At 38.7% G+C, this 20,799-nt stretch overlaps 2 protein-coding genes and 1 pseudogene across 3 annotated transcripts in view; 1 reads left to right on the top strand and 2 right to left on the bottom strand.

Moving 5' to 3' along the window:
* The window catches only part of LOC116062299 (cephalotoxin-like protein), a 1,100,540-nt gene that overhangs the window by 977,043 nt on the left and 102,698 nt on the right, over positions 1–20,799 (top strand). The gene's annotated exons all lie outside the window — the stretch shown is intronic.
* The window catches only part of LOC116061950 (SE-cephalotoxin-like), a 98,824-nt gene that overhangs the window by 71,824 nt on the left and 6,201 nt on the right, over positions 1–20,799 (bottom strand). The gene's annotated exons all lie outside the window — the stretch shown is intronic.
* The window catches only part of LOC116062301, a 1,036,964-nt pseudogene continuing 1,019,834 nt past the window's right edge, over positions 3,670–20,799 (bottom strand).

Genomic DNA, 20,799 nt, shown 5'->3' with positions numbered 1-20,799 from the left:
CCCTCTCTCTCTTTCTCTCTCTCTCTCTCTCTGTCTCTCTCTTACTCACACACACACACACACACACACACACACACACACACACACACACACACACATACCTGGTGTGGAAATAAAAAAAAAAAAAAAGAACCAAAAAAAAAAATCACACTGATCATAAAAAAATTAAAAGTTAAAAAAAGAAAGTTATGTTGAGTATGAAAACTCTTGTTCATTACATTTTACTTCATAATTCAACCTCATGTGTTGTATTCATTGTTCTTGTTCTGTATGTAGTTTGTTTGTTATCGTGATCAAAACCATTGATCTGAAGCTCAATGCTGATGCTGTCATGTAAATAGTTTTCTAATCAGCAATAAATATAACAATTTCTGATCAACCCATATCAATTGCATGCTTAAAATAACATACCGGTTAAAGCCCCACCCATTTCAAGACAACCTGACCCACTTCCGGGTTAAATCCCGCCCACTTCCGGGTTAGGCCCCGCCCAGTCAGAGTACAGATACAGATACAGATAATGCTGTACTCGCTCATCCCTAGTGATTATAGAAGGGCTGACTGTTTTTTAAACAAATGAAATCGTTTTTTAAAATCAATATTTGTGCTCATATGGAGGTCTAAGGGAAATAGATAACAGAGCATTAGTAAGCTCCATTGTTAGCTCATCAGTGTGACCTGGCTTGCTCCAGAGTTGTGCTCATCAGTGGTAAAGTTAACCGTCCCGACCGAGTAACCTCTATGAGTAGCCCCTGGATAATGTAGAGTGAATGTAGAGCTATTATTCTCTCATTACCTGTTTCTCTAACCAAACTCTTAAATTTTTTGTCTCCACCTATAGAGTCATGATGAAACCAAGGTGTACGCCGAACTCATCGATTGCACATTGAAAGTTTACACGTGCCATCAGCCCAATGCCATTGGCATTGTCATCGAAGGACATCCAGTGGTCAGAGGTCTAAACAACTTGTCACAAGCATGCTGCCTACTGCTTGGACTTACTTATTGCCTGGATATGAAATATCCACCACAACTGCAGCACACATTTGAGACGTACCAAAGGCTCTTTATTTGAATAGACCCCATGCGCCCTAAACCATCATCTAAATACACAAGTCTCCTCAACACGTTGTCTTAGATGACTTCTTGTCACTTATCTCACCTTGGTAGGTGAGACTACACATACTTAAGCATAATAGCATAATGTGAAATGTTCAGGATGATATATTGTCTGAAGTTAACATAATCATGCTTTGTTCAACTTGTTCTATTTCATACTATTTAGTTTATACTATTGACATTTAAAAAAAAGTATCTTCACCAAAACTCAATGGCCTTTTCAGTCACATCATTGTTGTGCCTTGAAACTAAATTGACAGGCAACTGTTCAGTTTGTCATGCTACATGATGAAGTCTTTTGGCAAGTTTTTCAGGTAATAGAATGTCATTGCATTTGTGTTCACTCTAATGTGCCTTAAATTGAAAACTGACTTAACTGTTTACTAGTCAATCCCTCATGAGGTAGATACATGTACTGTGTGTAATTCAGCAGTTCTTTGAACAATTTAAAAAATTGTTATTGCAATTTTAATGGGATGTTATGTCTCACAATTACCTTTTTATTGCAGGTAATGTTCACATGTATGGCCTGTTTTGTAATAGTACTACTAGTAAATGGTACTGTTAGAATTAAAACTTTTGAAACAATGGGTTGTTTAGAGATAAATAAATGTTATAATCTTAAATCTGCCTTTCGATGTTCTTCTTAATATGAAATTCTTAATGATGAGAGATGATTTAACAATCAAAACGTAGTGCTTGGGATATAGATATGCATTTTTATAGCCGTTAATGCAGCATCATTGATTTACCAGAGGTTGTAGCCTGGACTCATTGTAACGGAGTTCATTCACACATGTGATTAGGTTAATTTTACTTATAAAATTAACTTATTGCCACTTAAATTATATGTTGCTACAAGTAAACCATACTCATTTTAATTGTTTAATATCCTGTACAAGTGAGTTACATTTACTAAGAAAATTAAGTCCATCTAACTAAATAATATCAGTAATATTAGTTAACTCAACTTGATTTAGCTGGGTTCACGTTACGTATTGTTGCAGTGTTCATGCTACTTAAAAAAGCCTTGAAGTAAACAAAACACAAAATGCCCAATAAAGACTTACCTCGCTTTTTATAAGTAAAACAAAGGTATTACTTTTTAGAGTGTACATTAAGGTAGTGACACGGTTCAAAGTTCAATCATATGTATCTCCTTTATTTTTCTAATGGCAACAAGCTTTGCGAAAGAGGCACATAAGGGCTGAAAACAGGGTTGGTGTTCACAAGTTGGCATTAGTTATTACATCTCAAAAAGTCATGTCTGTTAAGACATTTAACCAGTTAAAAATCATGTTTAGCTAGTTTAAATCATATTGTTCTGGTTTAAACTATTTTAAGAGACGTGTGCAACTATTTAAATACTTGCTTCTCTACACCACCATTTTCATCCAAATATGCTGGCTGACATTCATTTGGTTAAAAAAAAAAAACATGAACTAAAATGTATATTTTGGTAATCAAATAGACGCAACTACGGGTAAATGAAACGCCACACGCCGGCGATCCCCGGTCTCTGGGGGACGCGCTACAACAACTGGACGGTTGTGGTTAGGAGAACAACAACCAGGAAAGGAACCGTAAAACGCAGGAGACGGCGACAAAAATGGGACGGTTGTGGTTAGGAGAAGAACGAGGAAAGGAACTGCCACACGCAGGGTGAAAGTCCTGTGTTGTTTGACCCATCCACCATCCCCCCCGGACCCACCTCCCTACGCGGATTTTGGGCTTTTCAATACTACCCACAACAATAATCGTTCTGTGATCACAAAAGATGCTTCCCATTGAAATACATTAGTTTAAAATTCGTGCTCACCGACACGGATAAAAGCGACATGAATGTGTCCCTGTACACGTATCAATAGATTAAATAACGTCACCATTTCACGAATTGCCATGAGACTGGGTTGTGTTGTCAGACACTTAGAATAATAATGTCACGATTGTGTCTTTCTGTTGTTTGTGTTTCCTGTTTTATTTTGAAGTCTCAGTTTTTCTCCCTAGTCTTGTCTTGTTTTACTTCCTGTCTGTTGCTTTTTCCCACCTGTATGATTGTCTGCCCCACCTTGATGTGTTTCACCTGTTCCTGGCTCTTGTGTCACCTGTCTCTTGTTTCCTCGTTACCGCTTGTATTTAGTCTCTGTGTTTTCCTTTGTCTCGGATCATTTCTTTCTGTTTGCTTTCGTGTTACCTGTCATTTATTTCCTGGCTGTGTGGATTACCTGCTCCTAGTAAGTGTGTTCCTGTCTTTAATACATCTCTTTAACTGCATTTGGGTCCCAGCCTCATCTTAGATCCTGACAAATAATCTGAGTCTGTCAGCAGCAACAACAGAACTTTTAGTGACTCTAACTGCTGCTGAACATTAGTCCTGTAGGGTTACATTACAGCTTGGTTCTGGTTTAATACTGGACCAGTTTCACAGATTGTTGTTCACATCAGATACTCAGACACAGAAACATGGAGACAGAGAGTCCAGGTCTAAATAAACCCTGAAGTTACCCTTTAAAGTCTAAAACCACAAAGGAAAAAAAGACCAAACATTCATTTAAAATATGGAAGGTGGTCGTCAATTCCCACTGTTATTTATGCTTTTTATTCAAACAAATCAGAATATTCACACGTTTAGTTACAAAAAACAAGGAGCGAGTCTTTAGTTAGTAATTCTGTTATTTGTTTCTTGTCACATTATCTCCATCTGGTGGTCGGATCAAGAACAACAGAGTTACACTGAGCTGGAACAGACTGCAGCAACTTAACAGTTATAATGTTACTTTAGTAACTTTAATTATTCATATTTCATTATTTTCAGGACCTTCGAGCTTTTAATGAATCAAAATATACAATTTAGTTGATGGTTTAAAACTGAAATAAACTTGAGTCAGAATAAAATGGGACTTTAATATTCAGATTATTATATTTAAACCTGGTGTATTTCCTGTATATTGACTAGTATATAGTACATAGTATATAGCATATAGTACATAGTATATAGTATAGTATAGTGACTGTTTGGGTCGTGCTGACATCAGCTGGAGACATTCAGGGAAATGAGGACAGAACAACAGATCAACACATCATCCTCCAGCTTTCTAAAGAAACTACTCATCTCTGACACCAACATGCTTCACCGTTGGGATGTGCAGGTGTGAGCGGTGCCTACTAGATATCTCCTACTAGCCACGATTTCTGTCGTTGATAGACTTGAGAATCTCTTCCAGTTTGACCTCCATCATTTTCATTTTGGTGTTAATGGTGATGATATCAGGAACAACTTGTATATCGATCGCTGTAGTGTTGCAAATATGGGTTCTCTCTTCACATCTCTCACCATAGTAACCATAATGACACTCACAAAACCATTCATTGGAGTCCAGCAGCTGCTTGCACCATCCATGGTGGCTACATGTTTCACTTTGGCAGACCTCCTCCCTCCGGGAGGAATAGATGGGCATCTGTCTATAATAACTACGATACCACAGACACTCCTTTTGGAGTACGGGTGCTGGAGCCACAGCAACCTTTGTCCCATAGGCAGCATGTGTCACTTTAGCATAATCTGAAAAGATCCATTCTTTACTTCTGGCCGCATATGGATTACGGTTCTTTGGTGTATACTTACAGTTTTGTGCTGTGTTCTCACATGATTGACTTGATGGAAAGCATTCATCAGCTGCTGCTCTAACAACGTGATCATACGTTTCATCTGTTTTCAGAGTGTATCCCACAGCAACGGTGATCGTGTCCTCTGTAATCTTAGTCAGATCATATAGTATGTGATAATCATCCTGGTCTGTGTTGTACACCATCACCACCCAGTTGTACCAGTTGTACTTCTTATCTAGAGCGTTTTTCACCTGAACAGCGATGACTTGTTGTCAGCACTGAGTCCTTTCCTGATCTCCTTCACGTCTTCCTTCATGTAGTGCTTATAGTTGTTCAGGCAGTAGGACAGAGCTTGATTTTGAGCTCTGTAGACGTTATTGAACATCTTGGTGTGTTTGGCTTCTATAACTGATGAATCCAACCCGACCAGTTTCCAGTAGAACTGGCTCAGCACCATCCCCTGCCACAGCAAACTGCTGAAATAGACGTTATATTTGCCGATCATTTGAACGTCACATTTAAACTTCTTCTTCAGCAGTTCGTTGAGGTTTTTACTTGGAGACGTGTCTTTGACCGTCAGGTAATGGTAGAAATTGGCCACACTGGCCTCAATTCCTGTGTTCTCATAGTAGTTGACGAATATCTCTGCCAGTCGGAGTTTCTGCTCTTCATTTTGTACCAACTGACTGTTGTGAAGAAGGTCTTGAACTTCTTCCAGGAGGTGAGGATGTTGAGCTCGTCTTGAGAGTAGATGCTGGCGTAGTTAAACCATTCTACGTCTGTTGCCAGGTTGGAGATCTGGATAGAGTCCAACTTCCTGTTCACTTCTTCAAACCCTTTCTTCACCTCATTCAGCATCAGGTCATCCTGAGGGATGAAGATCAAGACCATGTTGACAGCAGCGCACATCAGAGCTCCGATGCCATGCGCCAAGCTGGCGACATTGGTGAGGCACTTCATCACATCTGACAACTTTTGGGTGTCAATCTTTTCAATCCCTTGTTTGACGACAGTGAGGAAGCTTTTTGCCACTTTCATAGATTTATCCACTTTCTCTCTGGTGTCGGAATCCAGGTCTCTCTTCACCCTGTATGAGGGTGAGACGACAAAGGATGGGGGGTCATGTGACTGAGCTGAGGATGTCGTCCAGTAGAGAAGGATCAATGAAGCCAACAGCATGGAGGCAGACAGCCGAGGGAACGCCATGACTGCAACACAGACAACACAACATGGAATCATAAGATAAACTTTATTGTGTCTGAAGGAAATTTGTCTTAGGCAAAATTGCTGGCAACAGGTACATACAAACCCATTCATAACAATTTGTACAATAGACAGTACAATTGATGACAGTATATAACAAGACAACAATGTACTTTTAGAACATAAAAAATACAAGAGACCGTCCAGTAGTTGAGGGGATATTGCACAGGCCCTTATATATTGTAGGTACGTGCACATGCCCTATTATAAAATAAATTACGCATAGTAAAGAATTTGCACTAAATAGATTGCCATTTGAGAATAGAAAAAATTGCACCTGGTAAGTAATTGACACAGGTTAAAACAAACAGCTCTAATAATATAAGTCAGCACAGTGTTACAGGGATGAGGACTTATGTTCTAAATGCTGCATGTTCAAGACTCACAACCCAACCATCCCATTTATGGCTGTTAGTTGTTGACTCGCTAGCATTTCATTGTAAGTTATGTAATCATAACAAATGCACGTGTACAGCTGTCCATATTTATGACAGTGCTGTCAATAAGCCAATAACACTATTAAGACGTAGGGGGTGCCAAATCACAAAAAATACCAAAGATTAGCGTTATGTTGCTTTAATGGTGCCCTGCCACATGTATTTCATGACTTTGTGGTGATGTCTGAAGTTCTACCATAGACTCTGTAACCTTGGTTACCTTGTTTCAAGCCATTCTAGCGTGGTATAGAAAGCCTGCAGGAAGACTCAGCTCCATTTGTGCCAGTTCTCATTAATATTCAACGAGCTAAGCTGTTTGACTCTGATTGGCTAACAGCTAGCCAATGAGAGCCTGGCTGTCAGAATCCTTTACCCAGCACAACTGGGCGAGCTCATGAATAGTAATGAGCTCAGGCAACATGATGTCAGACTGACCAGCTGTTGTAATTGGTCTGATTTCTCCTCTTATTTCTGTTCAGTGGCTAGAGCTGACAGAGGAGGTAGCAGTTCATTTTCACATTCACCACATAAAACAAACACATATGGACCTAACAGATTTCAAAACATACAAGGAAACACGGTTTGGTGTGGCAGGGCACCTTTAATAGGTTTCTTTTTTTAAAGATTCAGTGTTCTCCTCTCCCTGATGCTTGGCCATTGTTCTTTTAGCTCTTTGGTTGTTTGAAATTCCTAATGCAGGACGAGACTTTGTGAATACAGCTCGTGTTCAGGTCTTCACCCTGTTTTTACCGTGGTCTGGTTGAATACTCAATTCTGACTGGCTGCAGGGTGTTCATAAATACATTTAAGTGATAAAAGACACCTACTAAAGGAGTTCTGGTCAAACTGACGGCTTACCATTCTAAATGTGAATGTGAATCTGTTATTTCCAACACTGAGTGTAGTCCTTCAGTGCTTCGCCCTCTGAACACCACCGGATGGCGCTAACACACAAGCTGCAGGAAGTAAGTTACACCAAAGAGCCTCAATACTAGGCTCTAAACCTCCTCTGGGTACACTTTGAACTGACTTTGTTTCACAGCGATTAACGTTATCACACATCCTGTTCACTGTTCAGGTCACTACTTCAGGCTGCGGCCAACAGTAACGGCACACATGGCGGATAATTTGTTTGTGAAAATCTTCATATTAATTTGGGGACAATTACATGGCTGGAGAGCTAGCTTGTCTTGTTGTTAAACATACTGTCACATTATATTTACATATATATTTCCAATTGTACACAATGTTATTACCTCTAAATCTTGCTAGCATAGCGTTAGCTTTCTGGCTCTGGCGATTTCAGCCTGAACTACCAGAAAAATTGGTCAGGATGCAAAGAAGAAACCCTCAAGCTACTTCAGGGGAAATGCAGGCTTCACTGCAAGAAAGTGGTGTGACTGATTTAAGATCCACAATAAGGAGGCACCAACAAGTCATTACTCCGCAATACAATATGCCAAACAGCACCTGGACAAGCCCAAGAACTTCTGGAAGAAAGTCTTTTGGAGTGATGAGACCAAAATGTAACTTTATGGTCACAACCATAAATGTTATGTTTGGAGAGGAGTCAACAAGGCCTATGATGAAAAGTGCACCACCCCTACTGTGAAGCATGAAGGTGAATCTGTAATGTTTTGGCAAAAGTTGATGGCAAAATGAATCAAAAACTGTACTACCGTTGACACTTCGCAGAGGTCATTAAGGAACAAAATAAAAAGTTTAGTAAATGCATATTTGGCATTTTTGTTTATCCTGACTCAAAATGGATTTGTTTTTGACTTGCAATGATAAATAAGAGGTTTCTACATTTTTTAGCTCATTGCATATCTGATCATTTGACTACAAACTTATCTGAAGAAGTAAAGGTGAAGATGCATATTTTTATCAGAAAACATGTCACCAGTGCTTCTGATGATGATTCTGAGAAGTCATGGGGTTAATACAGTCAAGGCAGTAGCTTTTCCACTGATGTTTCTTTTCAAATGTGTTTTTATTTTTTATTATTATTCATCATCATCATAGTCTTTATTCAGGACACAAAAAAACGGTCCATTGCACAATACAAAACATAGCAAAAGACAGACAAATACAAGATAAAACACAAACGATAAGAAATGACAACAGTCAGTTCCACAATACACAAAGAGTGTTCAGAAATCAGCATATAGACTAAAACGCCAATGGTTCCACAATCTCAAAGTAAACCTGACCACACTCATTGCAGGGTTCACTAGTGTTGCAATGATGCTATTCAATGACTCAGTCTACACATACATCTGTACATGAGATTCCTCAGTACAGCAGGACAGGTGGATACATCAACACTTACAAACATTTGGCTTGCACTGCTCCATCGAGGCATTTTAAGCAGCAGCCTCATGCCATCATTATATGCCACATTGAGTTTCTGCATACTGCTTTTTTATAGCGACGCCACAAGTGGGCAGTATACATTGGAGTGCAAAAAGCTTTAAAAAGTGTGATCTTCACAGACAATGAACACATACTAAATTTGCAATTCAGCATATTAGCTTGTGCATACAACATACAGTACTGTCTGTGAATGTCCCTATCATCAGACCGGTCATCAGTTATATAGTGCCCTAAGTATTTGACCTCATCACACACTTTAACAGTACCATACAGAGAGAAAGCAGGAAATGACAGTTTATTGTCCTCCCTGCTTCTAGCAATCACAATATTACTCTTCTTAGAATTGCACTTAATGTCAAAGTCTGAGCCATATTGGGAGCGGACCCTTAGTAACTGTTGAAGGCCAGCACTATATGGACAGAGAATCACCAGATCATCTGCATACATCAGGTGGTTGATAATGGTGTCCCCAACCATACAGCCTGTTCCACAGTTGTTTAGCAGCTTTGATAGATCATCCATATAAATATTAAAAAGAAAGGGAGATAACATGCCTCCCTGCCTAACTCCATTGCTTACATTGAATGGGGCAGACGTTGAGTTACCCCATTTCACATACATTGACTGATGAGCATACCAAAAAGCCAAGATTCTCACTAGATATTTGGGAGCCACTCTGTTGTGCAATTTGTAGAATAGCTTCTCATGATTTACACGATCAAAGGCATCAATAAAACACAAAAATTGTGGAATTATGCCTGTTATACAAATCTAGGACCTCCTTTAAGGCAAAAATACACATATCTGTGCCATGTTTAGATTTAAAGCCAAACTGGTTGTCAGAGGTCAGGACAAACTGTTCCAGCCTGTTCAGTATAATCCTCTCCAAGACCTTGAATAAAATACTGGCCAGAGGTATAGGCCGGTAATTATCCAAGCTGTTAATTTTGCCAGCTTTATCTTTGATGATAGGAACTAATGTGACAGATAAAATAGAATCAGGTAGAATACCATGGGCTAACGACCCAGTAAAACAAATAGCAATTAGGGGACAGAGTTTTCTACTCGCAAGTTTTAAATGCTCCGCAGATATCTTATCCATACCACATGCCTTATCTTTTAGCATCATAATTGCATCATTTATTTCTCGAGGGAAAACAGTCACATCTTCATTACTATCAATGTTACCCACTATAAATGAGTTACTTTTAACACAATTAAACAGCTCATAATGATGTTTCTGCCACAACTGAGTAATTTTCTCTGAGCCGCTGACACCCTCAATGTTCGTTGGTAACAATGTTTTACAGTTCTCTCAGGTCCATAACGTCAAGAACAACACAGACAATGAAAGCTTTAAGAATTTATTGAATAAATTAGGAATTAAATTTGGCGATATGGCTCTGTTCAGAGGAGTCACCTGACCTTTCATGAGCACCATGAAAAAGCAGAGAGTCAGGGGAGTTCAGTTTAATACTGGGAGAGCTAAACTATACCCCCATATGAACAGAGCAGCAACAATGACATAGAAGCAAATGCCACGTTATACACGACAAGGTGGAGCAGGGGAGGAGGTGGGTAGCAAAAAGCGAGCAGCAAGCATTTGGAGCAAACTAAAGCAGCAGTAGGAAGAAGCTAAAGTAGCAGCATTTAGGAGCAGCTAAGGCAGCAAGCAGAAGGAGCTAACTGGATCAGCTTAAGTAGCGCGCCCTGTTGAGTGTAGCCATTTTGCAGCGAGGGGAGTGACCAGCTGATGCGCTAATGCAGATCAGCTGCTGCAACTTAGCTGATGCAGATCAGCTGATGAGACCGTGTTGTTGACCAATAGCGGTTAGCAGCGTCTTGACTACCTGGCCTGCCAGAACTGACGCTGACGCTCAATTTCTGTCAGGTCCATAACGTCAAGAACAACACAGACAATGAAAGCTTTAAGAATTTATTGAATAAATTAGGAATTAAATTTGCCGATATGGCTCTGTTCAGAGGAGTCCCCTGACCTTTCATGAGCACCATGAAAAAGCAGAGAGTCAGGGGACAGCAGCAGCATTAGGGGACGCTCACACAGTTTAATACTGGGAGAGCTAAACTATTCCCCCCAAACAAACCATACCTGGCCTTCCTCTCGTGATGAAACGAGAGTATGGAATTAAGTTGCCTTTAAGCGCATTTAGATAATGAATGTCCTAGTTAAGAGTGTTTACGAGATAAAATGTAGCAGATGAAGCACAAATTGCCAATTGTTCATTGGTCCAACCAATCAGAGTGCCGAGCGCTTGGCTTCTGAGCATCGAGAATAGGGCGAACACCATGTCAAAAGGTAACATTCCCATGCAGCAAAGGTCCATCGCACCCTGGCTTTAGGGTTGAAAAACAGGAGTGGATGCCGCTGCAGCATTTGCGGCTCCTATGCGCAGGGAATGAGCTGTATAGCAGTCCGAAGGCAGTCTGCAGAATACAGAGGAAGCGTAGACGAGATGTAATCCAGGCACTGGACATTGGTTTCCCTTCTAAGTGACTACAGCGCTCCTGAGGACCAGCACGAGGACGGTTCCTCAAATAGGTCAGCATGGAAGAGGACAAAATCCAGTATTAGACTTTGAGATATAAACAACCGTACCTTATTGCTACTAGGCCTACTATCCATTTTGGAGCATTTGAGAAACAAGGTGAATATGGCGAACATAAATTGAAACATTAGAAATGGTGAATCATGATTTGGGTCACAGAAATTCGCCACCCTCAGAACCAAAGAAAGCTGTCTTCGTATCGTCCTGCTTCTTACATTTCAAAAATTATTTTATTTATTTTTTATTTATTTTTTTTTTTTTTTTTCGTGAGCGTGGCCCAGTAGCTCAAGCCTGTCCTACAGTGACTGAAAACGTAGTACTCAGCTAAAGCTAATTAGCAGCAAGATGAGGGGTTGGTCCAAGATGGCGACCTATGCAGACGTCTTATTCTGAGCTCCGAGACTCTGAGTACCAATGGTTTAAATCGAATTATTGAAAATAAATCATTGATAAACGATGGAGTGAAACGTTGCTCTTGCATCTAGTAAGTTCTTTCGCCCGAACAAAAGGACTTTTACTTGTCAAACTTTGTGAAGTAGCAACTAGCTTACAAACTGTTAGCTGTTGTCCAAAGTTTTGCTAACAGCCAGGTTACGTGTGCCAAGATGTCAAAGAGAGATGCCAAGAATGTGAGAAAAGGAGGCCTGATAATGGATATAGATGTTGATAATTCGTTCTCTGGTTTATGTACACCTCTTCCTGATACTCCCACGAAAAGCCCAAATCCCAAGAAGGTCTGCACCAAAGAAGAGGAAACGGTATCAAATGCTGACATCCTAAAAGCCATTAATGGATTGAATGACCGTTTTTTGAAGTTTGAAGAAATGGTAATGAAAAACACAGCTGAGATTGCTAGTGTGCAGGAAAATGTGAAAGGGCTGGAAATCCAGTGGAAAGGAACTGATGACACAGTGAAGAAGATGAGTGACCAGATGACGACCTTGAGGGAGAAACAAGAAGAGTCGAAGCGCCGATGGAAAGAAAACTAAATGGCAGGGTCCTGCTGCCATCATTAACGGTGTGAGACACACTGCATAACTTGTTATATTTCCATTAATATGAGGTAAAATATTCACACTGCTTACCTTGTTAAACTTCTCTTAATGTGAGGTAAAATGTTTAAGTTAAATATGCCTCCAAATCTTAAGGGGTAATTTTGTTCTCTCTGTATACAATTCAAAGGGCAATATGTTCACTCCACTAGTTAAAATAAGAATATTTTAGAAGTTAATTGAGGTACTCATGTTCAGAGCCTCCCACTTGACGGTGAGTTAATCTCTGATATTACTTCAGAGTATCTTTTCCTTAACTAGTTCCTATAACCTTAACAGACTTCCAGTTCAGATTTTTCTCTTTTTTCTTTCATTATGACAGACTTCCCTTTTAGTTCCTTAAAAATAATATCTTTCAATGTCAGGGGTATACGTGACAGCACCAAAAGGAAATCAATTTTTTTGTTCAGTAGACGAAATAATGCTGATTTGATATTTTTACAAGAGACTCATTCCGTGGACAGTGATGCGAAATTTTGGAGTGCTCAATGGGGCGATAAATGTTATTTTTGTCATGGCTCTCAACAATCAGCAGGTGTCGCCATTCTTCTTAATAATTTTAAAGGAGATATAGTTGAATCAGTGATCTCAGATGAGGGCAGATGGATAATCTTAGTTTTCAAATTAGACAATTCCTTCTGTATTGTTTGCAATTTATATAACTACAACACTACAGCTCTAGCAAAAAATATGTTTTTTCAACTCTGTATGAAACTTGAAGCCTTTAAAAACAAATATAAGGATGCACACTTGATTATTGGAGGCGATTATAACGATGCTCCAGACGATCTTGTAGATAGAGTACCTGTAAGATTAATTCCACACTCAAGATTCAAAAGTACTGCATATATTTGTGAACAACTGGCAGTTATAGATGTTTGCCATTTTTTAAACCCTGACATTAAGGAATTTACATGGAGCAACGTCAGTAGGTCCTTACAGTCTAGGATTGATCTATGGTTTATATCTCCCTCTTGTCTGCAATTTGTGTCAGAATCATTACATAGCAATGCCCCACTTTCTGATCATAAATTAATTTCAATTCACTTAGTAGGAACAAAACATCAAAATGGTAATTTACGTGGTTGTTGGAAACTAAATAATAATTTATTAAAGATGATGAGTTTTGTGATTCAGTCAAAAAAACAGCCGAAAGCATATTTGGTAATAACGAAGGAAATCACATACAAAAATGGGAATATTTCAAGTTTAAAATTAGAGAAGTAGCAATTAAACGAAGTAAAGTAATTAAAAAAAATAACTTAGCTAAAGAAATAAATATCATGGATAAATTGAATGTTTTAATGACTAAGGATAATCTTTCAGAGGAAGAAGAAATAACGTTGAAAAAATTAAAAGAGGAAATAGATAATATGTTTATTGAAATGGCTGAAGGGGCATTTGTAAGGTCTCGAGCAAAATGGTTGGAACAAGGGGAAAGAAATTCAAGTTACTTCTTTGCTTTAGAGAAGCAAAATCGTAAGAGAAATAATTTAACTACTCTTAAAATGAATGATAACATCACCTCTAATTCTTTAGACATTTCAAGATATGTTAGTACATTTTATAGTAATATATATATGTCAAATATTCAGTTTGGCGAATGTGATAGATTTATCGAGTTAGTTAAAACATTTACACCAACTATATCTGAACAATTTCAAATGGACTGTGAACGTCCCATTACTAAAGCCGAAATCTCAGAGGCTGTTAGCTCAGTGAAAAAAGGGAAATCTCCGGGTAATGATGGGCTTTCAGTCAAATTTTATTTGCATTTTTGGGAAACTATTGAAAATCCTCTATTTGATTAATTGAAAGAATGCACTTTAAAAAAGGAAATGTCCACAAGCATGAAGCAAGGTTTAATATGTCTTCTCCCTAAACCTGATAAAGATCACTTATTGATAGAAAATTGGAGACCTATTACACTCTTAAATATCGACTACAAAATTGTATCATGAATTTTTGCTAAACGGTTAAAAAGAGGTCTTCATGAGATAATAAGTGAAACACAAACAGGTTTTCTGTCTAACCGTCACATTAGCTCTAATATAAGACTAGTTCTCGACCTGCTGGACTATTCTGATAACATCAATACTGACGCACTGATAGGATTCCTTCATTTTTATAAAGCATTTGATACGGTAGAACACTATTTTTTACTCAAAGCACTTCAAATTTTTGATTTTGGACAAAATTTTATATCTACAGTTGAAATGTTTTATAAAAATATTGACAGTTCTGTGATATTGTATCCAAACACCACAAAAAGATTTCCTGTACTGAGATCAGTTGGCCAGGGCCGCCCTATTTCACCGTTCTTGTTCCTGCTGGTGGTTGAATTACTGTCATTACATATTCGACATAATCCTATTATTAAAGGTTTGTCTATTTTTGGTAAGGAAATTAGAGTTACTCAACTAGCGGATGATACGGCTCTCTTTTTGAGTGACAAACATCAGATTGAATATGCTATATCCCTAATTGACCAATTTTCAGCTCCTTCGGGTTTAACACTTAACAAATCTAAAGGTGAAATTTTATGTCTGTATCAGACTGAAGAGGATAAAATGTTTAATATACCTGTTAAGAAATGTGTAAAATATTTAAGTATTCATATCTGCAAGGACCACAAGGAACGTCAACAACATCATTTTTCGTCTAAACTGAAGAAAACTAAAACAATACTGAATTTATGGCTTCAAAGAGACATTTCTATTTTAGGAAGGATTCTTTTGACTAAAGCAGAAGGGATTTCAAGATTTGTCCACCCTGCCCTCTCTCTCAATGTCCATGATTCAACATGTAAAGATATAAATTCCATATTTACGAATTTTGTATGGAAAAACAGACACCATCATTTAAAAAAAGCGGTGCTCTCTGGCTGTAAGGTTGAAGGTGGATTTGAACTTCTGGACTTGAATTACACCTTTAAAGTGAAATGGTTGAAGGAATGTTTGAGAGCACCCAAGTCTTTATGGTACTTTATCCCCAATAACATTTTTAATAGTGTAGGAGGTCTTAAATTTGTATTGAAATGTAACTACAATATTACAAGATTGCCGTTAAAACTATCCCGATTTTATCAACAAGCTCTTTTGGCCTGGAAGCTGTGTCATCCTCACAACTTTTCTCCACACAAGTCTATCTTATGAACAATGAATGCATCACTAGGGGGAACAAGTCACTATATTTGCAGAAATGGATCAATAGAGATATTATCTTCATAAAAGATCTTTTTGATTGTAATAGCCAATTACTTAATTATGAATCTTTTCTCAGAGAGAAAGCATTCCCGATAACGTTCAAGGAATATAATTCAGTTTTCAAATCTATACCTAATGGCATATTAGAATTAATGAAAAGTTATAAAAAACAAAATGAAGTTACTAGATTTAATTTTACTCTTTATATAAACGGTATGGATATTATGAGCAGCACTTGTACTAATAAGCACATTAGAAAATGCTTTCTAAATTTAAAGAAAATAACACCTTGTGGGGAATTTTTCTGGAATTCTCATTTTACTGATATTAACTGGCGTAGGGCGTGGCTTGTTCCTTTTAGATACTGTATCACAAACAAAGTTAGGGAATTACATTTGAAAATATTGCATAATATATACCCTACAAACCTATTTGTCTCGAAATTCATGCCTGTTGATAACTATTGTAGTTTTTGTAAAACAGAACAAGAGTCATTAACCCATCTTTTTTATGGTTGTTCATTTTGTATTGCATTTTGGAAAAGCTTTGAAGATTATATGGTATCTAAAACAAAACATACAATCACACATGAAGGGAAACATATTATTACTTATTTTGAAAGTAAAGATAGAAAGTTATGTAATATTGTAAATCTCTTTATTTTACTAGGTAAGTTCCATATTCATAAGGCTAAATTTTCTAGTTCAAAACCATGCTTCAAATTATTCCAGGTTGAATTTGAGATGTACTTTGAGTCTCTTAAGTTGGTATCCAATAAGAAAGCTATATTAATATCTGATGTCTACTCCAATTTATTTGTTTAAATACTCCTGCTGTCTACACTATTGATTTTTGGAAGTCTGTCCTCTTTGTATTTTTATTTCCTTTTGTTTAGTTTATTATTTTCATTTTTACCTCGATATTATAGTTTGTATATATTTTTATATTTTATTTGTATATACATTGCAATGACTGAACCTTTGTATTCTACATTTTGAAATAAAGTTTAAATAAAAATAAATAAATTAAAAAAATTAGCAGCAAGATGGATAAAACTGTCATTTATATAAGCATATAAGAAGAAATAAAAGTAAGACCGGCGTGACCGGCCCGTTTTTATCAGATACAGCAAGCAGATGGAGCAAACTAATGCTGCAAGCGGTTAGGAGCAACTAAAATAGCAATCAGTTAGGAGCAAACTAAAAGCAGCTTTAAGTAAGGTGCCCTTTAATTCCCTCTATGGATGCTGGTCGGAGACGGCTGAGGCCGCTGGAGCGGAAATGGACACCGATGGAGCGGAGATGAGGGCCGATGAAATGAAAGCCTGACGGTGGAGCCGTCGTCCAACGTTGAAATTCTGGCAGCCATATCGAGGAGGGAAGATTGAATGTCGGACAGCGCCATAAGCACTGGGTAACCTGCTGGAAATGCGCTTGGGCCCGGACGAACATGGCCACTGGCCCATATGTGTGCAGTAGGCCTGCTGGCCGGCTCAACATTACTCCGTGACTGAGCGTGCTTTTTCCCGGAGGAGTAGCACGATGCGAGCAGCTAGCGAATGGAGCAAACTAAAGCAGCAGTAGGAAGAAGCTAAAGTAGCAGCATTTAGGAGCAGCTAAGGCAGCAAGCAGAAGGAGCTAACTGGATCAGCTTAAGTAGCGCGCCCTGTTGAGTGTAGCCATTTTGCAGCGAGGGGAGTGACCAGCTGATGCGCTAATGCAGATCAGCTGCTGCAACTTAGCTGATGCAGATCAGCTGATGAGACCGTGTTGTTGACCAATAGCGGTTAGCAGCGTCTTGACTACCTGGCCTGCCAGAACTGACGCTGACGCTCAATTTATTCATTCTTTTGATTTCTTTCCAGAAATCAATAGGACTATTGTATTGCAGCTTCCTTGCAAGAGAGTCAGATCTCATTGTATGTTCATTCCTCTTAATGGAACATAGAGCATATTTAAACTTTGCATTTGCATGTTTCTTATAATCAAAAAAGGGACCATGTTTATGCCTGCCTGACTCAACCCATGCTTTGAAGGCCCTTCTTGCCTCAGCATGTATCTCTTCCACATAGTCATTCCAGCCTGGCTTGACTCTGTACAATCTGTGTGTCTTATACAGGGGCCTGCTCGAAACAAGGAGGGACATCACAATATTCTCCCACAGGGAGCACAGCTCAATACCATGTTGAGGGTTCTTACAATTGATATCACAGCATGCAGTGGAGTCTTTTGGTAATTCAATGTTACTCAACAAGTTGTCAGACTGAATATAGTATTCTTTAAGATCCTCCTCAGCCAGGTTAGACCAATCTATTTTCCCCACACACATGTTGTTATCTACAGACACGAGAGTAGGTATATTGCCTAGATTTATGTTGCCAAAACCAACAGGTGGAAGTTCATCCAGGAAGTGTGAGACAAACCTGGGAATGTTTTCACCGCACTCATTGAGCAATTTCAAGCAATCCTTGATGTTGTTAACGTCCTTCTGAGCGCCTTTATGCTTGACATTGCGTTGCGTTGTCGGGCATAGATCAAACAGAAGTCTCTTGGAATGTTCAATCCAATCAGAGGAGAAGTTGTTTGAGGCTAACAAAACAATTTCATCCTGTGATAGTGTTTTCATTTTAATAGAAATAAAGTTTAAAAACTCATCTTCCACTATCACTTTCCCGTTAGAGGTTTCATAAACCTCAGGCTTTGCACGAGAACATGCAGCACGCAACCCCGCCGCCGCCGCCATCTTCAACCTATATTATTATTTTTGTTCCCTAGTTTGTAAATATTTTGTTTTTAAAAAAAAAAAAAAAAAAATGGGGGGAGATTTAGAGATTCAAGGATTTGTGAGCGTATGTGTGTAATGTTACACAAATCCTTCTTCTCAAGGATATTTAATGTGGCACATAGAGTGACACGTGCAAAAGGATGGTGATTGATATAAAATTGTTCCAAAAGTAGCAATTTGTTGATCAAAATTTGTCAGATGTTTGAAGTCAACCAACAAACCCAGAATAGATTAATCACACATCCCAATCCTCCCCCTTGATAGAGAAAATTGTGCTGTTTTTATTATTTTGCAATATGCTGTTGTAATTGATGATCTAAATGTATAATTTCAATGGACAGATGATTTTTGGGATCATTTATTTTGTTTTGGACTGAAGTTTTTTGCCCATTGTCTTAAGGACTTTGGAAAACACAGACGACAAAGGAAACATTTCTCCTCCATGAGAAATTAATGGACAGATCAAAGACAAACTTCTATCACATTTTTTTCCTCCCTGAATGAAAACACTAATATGATTTTTGCAAAGCAATAAGTCAGTATGCCAAAGCCATTTATTCACAGGTGAAAGCAGCCCAGACTCCAGCTGATGGAGACTGTCATACAGCCTGATGACTTCAGCTGTTCAAGGAATCCAGGTCCAGATTCATACAAGGTGCCGCTGGACACCGGCACGTGTGAAGGACGCATAACAAAGGAACCATGTTCACACTTCAACTTCACACCAAGCAGAGTGCCTACAGGAACCCAGTTCGTCTGACCAGACGCTGACAGAGAGCATGGAGCATCACTGCTGCTGACTTCCTGCGGTGGCTTCCTGACAGAGCAACAAGAATGGAGTCCACCTCCTGACCTGGACCTGCTGGTACACCAAAAAAGCTAAGGATGGTTTTTTTCCTACAGGTGCTGGAGCGAGCAGCACACCCAGCCGGTCCATCTTAAAGTTTCAGAAAAAGGAGCTGTCCTGTTTCTGAAAAGGAGGCGGAGACGTGCTTCATTACGCCTTCGTGGGAGGTAACCCTTGAATGCCAGCACAGCTATGAGAACACCAACACCAACAAGGGGAAGCGAGGAGAACTGGGCTAGCGGTCAATCCATTTGGAGACCCTGGGCTCTCCTCTGATCTGTCACCTTCCATCCAGCCAGTAAAGGGATTGCTGATGCGAGAATTTTCAGAAATCTGAGATTTTGTCCCCAGAGACTTTCTTTCCACATTGGACAATATTGATCAAGGAATTTCCAAAATCTGGACTTCAGACTATTCCCCATTCTGCAGCTTTTGCAACAATGGACATTGATGTCAGCTGCTCTCTGTGCTTTCACATAGCTTACACCATTTCCACAGATTTGCCATTGAATAGATTACAACCCATCTGATTGCATTACAGATTTGAGACCAGGGATTACTTTTTTCCCTTCCTGTTGAATGATTCAAGTTCCCATTGTATGTACCTGGTCAACAACTTTTTAATATCTTCTGATTTAATTAAGTGTATCTGCTTTTACTTCAATAGAATCCTAGAACACTGATCACTGAGAATAAAACCACCAAAGGAGGGATGTTTTTATGTTAGAGAAATAACACTTTGTTACAAGATGAGGAGTCAGATGAGGTCAGAGAAGGAATGAATTTCTTGTATAAATCATGTGTTATTTTTTACAACTTCTTTTTGCTAATGTCTACATTTTTGTTATGTTTTATGTTTATGTAAATTACTTTGTTTTCAGTAACATTTATAGTGATATTCACACCTTTTTAAGGTGTGAAAGGGAGGATTGTTGATTATAAAAAAAAGTTAAAACATTGAAGTTTTAGAGCAATATACTTTTAGGTCAAAAATGTAACTTATTTAATTTAAACTGCTGTGAGAGTGAGTGACACTGAAACTGAGCTGAAAATGATTGTTTCAAAGCTGATTAAGCCTAATCCTCACCCCAATCCTAGCTTCTAAAGAACTGAATAAGTCACGACCGTCAATTTGCATACTAGAGGGGACTCATTGTCCCCACAGGTAAGGTAACTGTCGCTTCTGCCTTTTGGGGAGCCACCCCCTGTTGGGCCAGACAAAGAATGAGTATTCCTGTAGTTTGGAAACGATTGACACTGATTTGGTAAGATCCTGTGGCCACAAGACACATGGATTAGGAACAGCTTTTCCTTTGAAGACATCTGACCAATACAGAGGGATTTAATTTGAGGAACCACCCTCAGCTCTTAGGATAAATTTGGAAACTTCACAATGGTTAAGTTCTGTTTGAATGTGTCTCCTGAAGGGGAGGCATGTTTGGCAGTCCACTGCTGGCAGTGTTTTATAATGTATTGTTTTGTCATGTCACAAGACTGTTTTTATGTGACTCCATCAGGGAGAAATGTAGATCAGTCCAC

Source organism: Sander lucioperca, chromosome 21, assembly GCF_008315115.2.
Source record: "Sander lucioperca isolate FBNREF2018 chromosome 21, SLUC_FBN_1.2, whole genome shotgun sequence".
Classification (NCBI taxonomy): domain Eukaryota; kingdom Metazoa; phylum Chordata; class Actinopteri; order Perciformes; family Percidae; genus Sander; species Sander lucioperca.
The sequence above is the reverse complement of the archived record's forward strand: the minus strand, read 5'-3'. Positions and strand labels throughout refer to the sequence as shown.